This window comes from Pogonomyrmex barbatus, unplaced genomic scaffold (genome assembly GCF_055798465.1).
Source record: "Pogonomyrmex barbatus isolate J1 unplaced genomic scaffold, ASM5579846v1 scaffold15, whole genome shotgun sequence".
Lineage (NCBI taxonomy): Eukaryota > Metazoa > Arthropoda > Insecta > Hymenoptera > Formicidae > Pogonomyrmex > Pogonomyrmex barbatus.
Genome location: NW_028297111.1, coordinates 4,662,007 through 4,672,984, shown reverse-complemented (window position 1 = coordinate 4,672,984; position 10,978 = coordinate 4,662,007).

The following is a 10,978-nucleotide window of genomic DNA, read 5'->3' as shown; positions in this document are numbered from 1 at the left end:
ATTGTATTAAAAGAATAAGAAAACATATTGCATTTGTACTAAAATTACATGTATCATACATTTTCAGGATATGCATAAAAAAGTTGTAAAGCAACAATTCCTGAAATACTTCAATAAATATTGAGTAAATTAAGGAAAAATTATATTTAATAATATTAAAAAAAGTACAAACATATACATACATAAATATACAATACAATGAAAAATACATGCATTCAAAATGACAGTACACATATTGCTTCTTAGAATTACCTACAAGATAACAGATTATGGCACATAAACATCACTTACTCTCCGAAACGAACTATCAGCGATTGTCAAACTCGCCGCAAAACACAACAACATTGTCGACCGCCAATCGGACATGTGAAAACAGAGTAAATATGCTCGCTCGTTCTCTATTTACTCTCGTTGTGCGTATTATAGAAAAAAATGTCAAGTATAAAAATGTCAAGACGCACTTTTCGAACATAAAAAGATGATTAATATTACAAAATGTCTTCTGATATCACTATAAAATTACCTTTTTACAAAAAGGGTATCAAGTATAGTAAGATTTATTTATTGTAAATAGCATTTATTCAAGTATTCAAGATTATTTAATGTAACCTTCTATTGCGATATAATAAGAAATTAGTTGTTCTGTAAAGAAAAATTTTATTTTATTTATACCACCATTTTTTTCGTTTGTGCTTTTAACAAAAATTTAAATTTTATTTATAAAATATTAATAAAATAAACAAAATAATTAATCTTTGCGATGAAACTTTACTTTAAATTATTTTAAATACTTAAGGTACTTATATAAATGTATACTTATATAAAAATGTATACTTATTTAAAAAGAGTTGTGATTTTGTCATTATTTCTTAATTACATTTCTATTAACAAATTTTCTCAATTTATGTTTATGAAAAAGCAACAATAAGAAGAAGTTTATCAGTTTAAAATATACCATAATTTTATTTTTACTATGTAATTATAAATTTTAGATTGCTATTAATATATCCTGTTCGATACGTGCGTATTTATTACTGATTATCGATCCTGCAGATTATCAGGTCAGATAAGTCAGAGCCACTGTAAGATCCAGCGATCTTATAAAACAGTGCTTGGAATTAGTTGCCCTTTTCGGTTCGATTTCGAAGGCGATGCTTACAGTTCCCCCACTACTGCTCGAGACTTGACGGCCGAGCCGCCGTAGTCTTATGTCTCAGGAACGTCTTATATTAAAAATGCACCATTATATTAAAAATGCGCCAAACTATTACTAAATCAATTTTTTTATTAAATTATTTTTATTTTTACAAACATAAAATTTTCTTTTTAACATATTTTATGTGTTTTATGATATTTAATGATAATAAATACGTTTATAATAAAATTATTACAAAATAATTAAAATAATTAAAGTTTTAACAATAGGTTCCACATCATCCATGAAATATTATTGTTGACACGTTTTCTTTTTAGTGGTTTCCCCAGTAGGCCTATTCCATTAAAAAATAAAAAATCAAATATATGGCATGGCAGGAAAATAAAATTCTATATTGTAAAATATGATATATAAAGAATAAGAAAAACGAAAGAAAGAGCAATTCGTATAAAAATACTAATTTGATTTTTTGGATCACTTACACGATTCTACTAGAGATGATATATCCATAGAAATTTTAGAAGAACTAGTTCGCATCAACGAGGATAGTGATGCATAAGAAAAGAAAAACGTTCTTTGAACGCTATCTCTGCTGATGCAAACCAGTTCTTCCAAAATTTCTATTGATATATCATCTCTACTAAAATCATACATACAACGTAGAAAATAAAATTAATTTTCCACCTAACATCTAAACAAGCAAAAGTTATACCGGTCACGTTCTTATTTTTCATTTCTTGTCAAGTCATATATTTGATTCTTTTTAATAAAATAGGACTATTAAATAAGGAAGGAAACCACTTTAAAAAAATACGCCAATAATACCTTATGTGTGATGTGGAAACCTATTGTTAAAACTTTAATTATTCTAATTATTATGTAATAATTTTATTATAAATGTATTTATTATCATTAAATATTATAAAACACTTAAAACATATTAAAGAAAAAATTTAATGTTTGTAAAAATAAAAATAATTTAATAAAAAAATTGCTTTAATAATGACGGAATATACAATTGGGCGCATTTTTAATATGCAACGTTCTTGAAAGTGTGCGATGGTTTGGTCGTCGAGCTTCGAGCGATAGTAAGGGGGAGGGCAATAGGCATCGTCTTCGAAATCGGATCGAAGAGGGCAATTAATTCCGAGTACTGTTGTTTTAATGTTTTTTTCTCTTGCAGGTTTACACACAATTTATCACTGCTTAAAAGAGATAATGAAGTGACTTTGTCAGTAATATTATTATCAGGAGACACGATAGGTGAGCAGTACACCTAAGACAGGTGTACTGCTCACTCAATTGGTTCTTGTCTTTCAAATGCATTGAATATGTGCATACGAGTAAAATTTTAAATTAATGATGAAAATAAAATTATAATTTTAGATGCGTAAAAATATGTAAATATTGTTTTTACATAAACATTTCAACTTAGCTTTACTGTTCGTAACTGTTATTTAATTAATTAACTGATATTAGTATTTCTTTAGTATTTCACGATTTTTATAAAATATTCATACATAATTATATACTACAAGTCATAATGTTATTAAACTTAACATATTAGATCCTTTTAGGGCATTATTGGGTTGTCGGAAAAGTCATGACGCATTTTTGTAACAGATGACGCTAGTTTATTTTTGGAAGTACTAGAGTCATTCGCATCTATGTTATTGCTATGTTATTTGATAGCTGATAATTCTAGCTTCATTCTAAAACAAAAATTAAGCGACTTAGTTGAATTTTGGAGATTTTATAACAAGTTGAAGATGGAAGACCAAACTGTGCATTTTCGCCATACTGTTTTATTTCCATAAAGGGAAGAACGCACGTCAAGCTTGTAAAAAGTTGCATAAAGTTTACAGTGACAATGCTTTACAAGAACATTAGTGCCAACGATGGTTCACAAAATTCCATGATGATAATTTTGACCTCAACGACGCTCCTCGATCAGGGAGGCTCACCAAAGTTGATGACGACAAAATAAAAGCTGATCGAGTCAAACTTACACGACACGAGAGACTGCAGAAACATTGAACATCCATCAAGCGTTCATGATCACTTGAAGAAACTGGGATACGTAAGCAAGCTTGATATTTAGGTTCCTCATGAACCCAATGAAATTCATTTGACGACGCGTATAAACATCTGCGATATGCTCATTAAACATTAAATGAGGAAAACGATCCTTTTTTGAAGCGACTGATAACTGGTGATGAAAAGTGGATTGTTTATAACAATGTGGTGCGCAAACGATCCCAATGTGATGATTCGCCTCAAACGACATTAAAAGCAAACATTCATCAGAGAAAAGTTATGCTCTCAGTGTGGTGGGAGTTTAAAGATGTCGTGTTTTTCGAGATTCCTATCAAGAAACCAAACAATCAATTCGAATGTGTACTGTCGGCAATTGGACAGTTTGAACGAATCATCCAAAAACGTCCAGAGTTCGTTAATCGTGAAAGAGTTGTGTTCCATCACGACAACGCGAGACCACACACAAGTTAGGCACTTGTCAAAAATTATTGGAGCTTGGATGAGAGGTGTTGCCACACCTACCATACTCGTCTGATCTTGCGTCGTCAGACTTCCACTTGTTTCGCTCTCTTCAAAATTCTTTGCATAGTATAACATTTAATTCAAATGAGGCTGTAAATCAACACTTTGTTCAGTTTTTCGCCAATAAATCTTTCTATGAACGAAGAATTATGAAACTCACTGAAAGATGGCAAAAGGTTATCGAACAAAATGGACAATATATCATTGATTGATCTTTGTTCTTTAAATAAATGACCTTTAAAAAACATAGAAAAAATACTTTTTCATGACTTTTTCGACAACCCAATATTTGTACTTGAACGTGTTTAACTCCCATGGAATGATTAGATTTTTATACACATGTACTTATAAAAATTGGCAATTCTCGTATGATATTTTAGAATCAATATGTAAACAGGTAAAAATCTAATTAGATTTTATATTATATATCGTGCTTAATTTAAAATAATAGCTTTCTAAAATAATGCTTTCGAATTATTTAATATAGATTATGATATACAATTATGATATATTTATTTAAATAACTTATCAAAATGATATATTTAATAATTATTTTAATAAATCAGAATTATTATCTTATCAATGATAATTCTTTTAAGTATTATAATATCTTTTTTTCTTGTAAGTTTACATAAAATTTATGAATGTTTAAAAGATACATAAATAATGCTCTAAAAAAAATTAATCAAATTTGATAATATAATGATTTTGTCAGTCAGTAATTAGGAGTGTCTCATAATAGTGACGCTATTATGTCACTGACGACCTGCGTGGGAGGATATTTGCATCCTCTATTTTTAAAAGTTTTTATTGCTGTTTATATTTTCATATATTTTTATTTTATAGATTTTTTAAGTTAAAATTTATAGTTATTTGTTTTATTTAATCAGAATTTAATATACAATTTATATTAATATTAATAATAATAATATATTTTAAAATTTTTCAGACATAATAATGTATGATCTGTGTATTAGATAAGATTATTCATCCTCCTTGTTCAATAAATTTTTTGTAAAAACAATCAGTTATTACAAAGATATATCAAATTCATAATAAATTAGCTATAAATAATTATTTCTATTTCTTTTTTATTTCTAATATAATTATTAATATAATAATATTATTATATTAAAGAAATAGATATACATTATTATTATATACATTATTGTTATTGTTACGTTATTGTTACGTTATTGTTACTGCTACTGTTATTGTTATAAAAGTTCTTATTTCAATAATTATTGCTGCATTGATATTGTATTGATGGATCCTGTATTCATCTTTAACGCTATTTTGCGCAATCAACGTGATATGAAACGGTATGAAAAGAATACGTATGGAGCATATATACAGATCATATATACAGCATATATACAGATATCTTTTGCTGTAAACTGCACTTTAATTTCTATTATAAAAATTAAAAAAATTTTTGAAAATTAAGGGTGAGAAAATTCGAATGCACCATTGTAAAGTGCACTTGCAACTGTAAAATTTTTGTTTAAAATTTTTTTTCATATCTTTGACGATTTCATATCTTGGACGATATCATTCAGGAAGAAAAAAAAATTGATTTCTTCATAAGATGATTTCATTCCTTTAACCTGCGAGGTTATGAAAAAATACGTGTCTCTTATTTTTGTTTAGTAATTTATCTTATTTTAATATGTTCGAAGCTCAGTAAAATCGGAGGAAGACGTTTGATTGTGTTTCCTTGTTAGTTACCTTTAATTTCAAATATTGTAGTGATTTGAGCAATCATATTATTACAAGTTGTAGTTTAAAGATTTAAAGTATATGATGCTTTTATTTATGACTAGTCTAATGTCTAATGCGAACCAAGAGCCACATAAATCGTGAAATTTTTAGCTCACATTTATTAATATCTATATCTATATCTATATCTATATTCAATATCTATATTTATATTTATGCCTGGGAAAAAAAGTTTATTTAATTATATATAATTATATTATATTGGATATAATTATTAGGTGTACAAAAAAGTTCTGAGCTTTAGATTTCATACAACCGAAATAACAATTTAAATTTTATATATCTTCCCGCCCTTTTGCGGTTTTAAAGCATTGACATTTGGCCTTCTAAAATGCCATATGGTTTGGCGTTTGATGCACATAACCTCAAAAATCAGTAGTGTTCACGATGGCAATAACAAAAGAGCATATTCGATTTTTCATTCTCTTCGCGTTTCATCTGAAGAAAAATGCTACTGAGACCACTGCAATGATTTGTGCTGCATATGGAGAGAACGCTGTAAATCATACCATGTAAAAGATGGTATCAAAAATTTCGCCAAGGAAATTTCATCTTGAAAAAAATGAACCGCGAACGCTCTCAAAAGATTGAAACGGACGAATTGCAAGCACTGCTGGATATAAACTCTGCGCAAACTGAAAAGGAGTTTGCAGAACAGCTTGGCGTTACGCAGCAAACCATTTCCGTACGTTTACATACGATGGGAAAGGTTCAGAAGAAAGGGATCCGCATGAATTGTCCGAAGACAACAAAAATCGTCGGCGTGACACTGCACTCACTTTGCTTTCAAAGTTCCGGAAAAAAGATTTTCTGCACAAAATCATTACAGGCGAGGAAAAATGGATTCTTTATGATAACCCTAAACGTAGAAAATCATGGGTTGATCCTGGTCAATCTTCGACATCGACCAATATCCATGCCAAGAAGGTTTTGCTCTATATCTGATGGGATTGGTGTGTTGGAAAGGTGTGTTGTATTACGAGTTGTTACAACCGAGTGAAACAATCACGCTATCAACAACAATTGACCAATTTGAGCGATGAATTAGAAGAAAAAAGGCCATTTACTGGCCAAGGACATCGTAAACTGATCTTGCTTCATGACAATGCTCGACCACATGTTGCAAAAGCGACTCAGGACCATATCTTTGCGTTAGGGAACTTCTTCCGCACGCGGCATATAGCCCAGACATAGCGCCTTCCGATTAGGTCGCTAAGGTCCTATTCCGGTCGCTGCAGCATCATTTGGCTGATACACATTTCGTGAGATTTGAAGAGATACGAAAATGCATTGATGACTTTATCGCTTCGAAGCCGGTGAGCTTCTATCGTCAAGGAATTCGCAAGCTACCCGAAAGATGGCAAAAGGTCGTTGATGCAAACGGGAAATATTTCGCTGATTAATATTTTTTTGTTTGTTTTTGAATAAAGATTGAATTTTACAAAAAAAAGCTCAGAACTTTTTGGTACACCTAATATATATAATTATATATAATGAGATCTATTATAAATTATATGCAATTATATCAAAATATTTATAATTCTATGTCAAATTATATGAACTTATGAAATTTATTTATGAAATAATATGAAATTTTTTTCGGATAAAAACTTTATATCTGATTATATGTAATTATATAAAAATATTAATAATTCTGTGTACAATTATATAAAAAAATTATGTAAAATTATATTGAAATTTTTTTCGAAGAAAAAGTTTATATTTAATTAGAAATGATTATATTAAAATGCTTACAATTTCAAATTGAATTATACAAAACTATATTTCTTTTTCAAATAGAAAGATATACATTAAATTATATAAAAATTTATACCTAATATATTATGATGCATCAAACTAGGTATAAATAATAACATCTAAACGAGAGACATTTCCGAGATATTACAAATTTAGTTGATATTGTTCAATTTATACGTATATACATATATACGAATATAATTTACGAATACATAATTCAATCAAATATAAAGGATAAAGAATCCTTAAGGAAAAATTTTAAGTTTAATATAATTAACACTGGTTTACTTCGTTTATTTTACGAAAAACTTAATATTTTATATATGAGGTTGTTCATATAAATACAAATATTATAAATAAATATTCTTATAAAAATATATTAGGTTTTCATATTTTTATCACAAAAATGGACCCATTAAAAACTTGATCTAATTGTATTTAAAAATGTATAATTATAGCTAATTTTATATATATATATATATATGTACCCAAATAGCAAGATGACGTCATTATGACGATAATTTAAGGTCATTTCTCGTCATTCGACGTCAGTGTACTAAATAATGACGTAAAATAAATGTAACATTTGTCACGAAATATTATCGTCATAAATATATCGTCATTTAATCCTCATTTAATCATCATTTTTAATGAATAAATATTGAAATAACATTATTGATTATCTTTCTTAATTAATTATAATATAACTGTAATATAACTATAATATAACTAAATGAGAAAAATGTTTCCCATATTTAATACAGTTATTAACAAATTCATTAACAAGTAAATAAAATATATACAACAATTTATAAACATTTTCATAAGAATAATGATTCATATTAAACATAATATAGATTCACGGCTATACATGTAATTAAATTATCTACAAGAATTATTTGCATTAATATGCAATCAAGATTTTAAAATTGAGACTATATTTATACAATATAGTAACATTCATTAACCAGATTTATCATATTTTAAGCAGAGATCTCGTAATCACTTATTTGATCAGTAGCAGGTTTCATCTCAATACCGAGGTTAAGCAGCATCGAGCAGGACCTCCAAATGAATAGGTGACCGGTTTTAGAAACATGCGATAATACGAGATAAAAAATGTTTCATCACTTTCTGTCATTTTTTTTTATTTTTTCATTTTTTTTCACTTATTTTCTGTAAGGATATTTTATGTCACATATATTATAGATATTCGATACTAACGGTCAATATCGTAACGCAATCGTAATTTTGTCATAAGTATGCATAATTTGATCTGTTCATATATATAATCATAAACAATTTTATCTATTTATACATAATTAGATCAGGTCAAAATCCATACATACATTAGATCCATACATTAGATCTACAAAATTATATATAATTATATATAATTAGATATAAACTTTTTTTCCCGGGTAAACATATGTTATGTAAGACACAACACATTTTCTATGTCATGACTAGATACATATGAGTTTCAATTTCTACTCGGGTTATATTTTACAAATATGACTCTATTCTCGCTTCGTGCAATATCTTTTGCGATTTTATTATAGTATCTTGGGATACTTAACCACGAGAGTAAGATAAAACAATAAGCGATAGTATTCATCGGTACATTTTCTTTGCAGTTACATTTTATTCTATAGTAGTGCTCTTAATGGATTCATATTGTCGCAAGCAGTCAATGACACAACAGATCCTTTTGTTAAAAATGTTCCTATGGTGAAAATCTATTCATAACAATCGTATCCGAATATGATTTACGGATTTACGTGCATACATGTCAAGGATGGCTATCTATTTTTGTTAACATATAGGTTTAAGTTCGTGGTACAAATAAAATTCAGAATTTAAATAAAGTTTTACGTTGCATTATTTATTCTATCAAAATAAATCTTTTAAATTAGGCATTTTATTACCGATGGTGAATTGGTTAATAGTTAAAATAAATAGGAGATAATAATATCTATAGTTAATTTATAGTTATCGTAACATCTTTAGATACGTTATTTCTTCGATCTCTATAGAGCAAAAATAATATATCGCAATTTTTCTAGCTAAATCAATGTTTTCAGTGCCCGAATGTTTGACTGTGCTTTGTAATAAAAAATACTCGTATACATAGATCCTACGAGTAAAAACTCATACTCAGATATGGCTCATTTTCCAAAATTCGCAACAACGATAGTGTTTTACTCTCAACATTACATCGAGCATTCGCTACTATACCTTGTATAATTCGATTGCCGGTTCCATCGTCAGAACTTCCATCAGACAATTGTTATCGCTACGTGGTCATATCAGCATCAATTCATGACGAGCGTTAACAATCACACGTTTGTAATCTTCGCAAAAGCCAAACAACAGGTTGCGGCATGCAAAAATTAAAGTAGCTTTCGAATATGGTCGATGAAATGTTCAATCCTTTCACAAAATTATCGATGTCATACTAATAGCGATACATAATTGAAGATTGTATTGGTTATTCCAATGTTTCTGTTGCGATCAATCTCTACCATTAAGTTTGTATCGAATTTCATCAAACATAGATATCAATGTTTCAAAGAGTTGCCACTTACCCATTTCCCTTCTTTGTTGTCAATTTTTTTCGATGGAGATAAAACTTACGCAACATGTATAAAATCCTGTTGTTGTATACATATCCTTATTTCGTCATTATATACAAACGTCATGTTTGCGTACGGATTGTATATGTGAATCTTAATCTTGGCAATGTGATCATTAAAAACCAGCTCACTTTCAATGTTCAAGATATCAATTAATTCGACGAATCATAATGACTTCAAAAATTCAACATTGAAGCTGAGTTTCTTTCTACCGTGTGATTTAGTATTCTTGACTCTCGTCGTCTCAAAAGTTGTGTCTTATCTGTTTCACCCTGCTCATTCAATACTAACATCTTATTCAACATATATGCCCTTGATTGCTGTCAGTTGTATTATATATGCAGTCTAACAGTAATCTATTCTTCGCGAACATTGAGCAATCGGCCGTCTTGATTCATAATGCATATCATTAAATCCGTAATGCGATGATTTACATCGGCGTTTCCAATATTTTATATCCTGACGATATGCTCGGTAAAAACTCGTGTATTATATACAGAGTTTACCGAAACTTAAATTACATTATTTAGAATTACATAATTAATTTAGACAATGTAATTCATTGATATAATTATTAAATTTTTTTAGCAAATTTAATAAAAAAATGTTCAATTAACGATTGATTTGAGGAAAATCAATCGGAAATCGTTTAATTGACGATAGATTTAAGCGAGTTCAATTAAGGATTATTCGAGTAGTGATCAGTTTGAGCGGAATTAATCGAAACGGAGCTCATTGATGATTGAAATGATTGAACGAATTCAAGTGAAACTTCATTTAGTCGACGATTAGTTTAAACAAAAATAATCGAAGATTGATGTAGATTGATACGAGCGATTTTAATCGGAAAAGTTTTAATTAACAATTATATGATTTGTGTGAATTTAAGAATAATCTTTATTTGTTTTTGGTAACTCTCTCACATATAATGTAATGGTCACTTAGTCTTATAAACTATATAATTTAAATTATATAATGCTATAAAAGTTTTCAGAATTTACACAATAACTGATTTAACATTTCCAAATATTCTCTTATATGAAAATAGCGTATAATAAAATGTAAAAAGACTTAGAAAATATTTAAATAT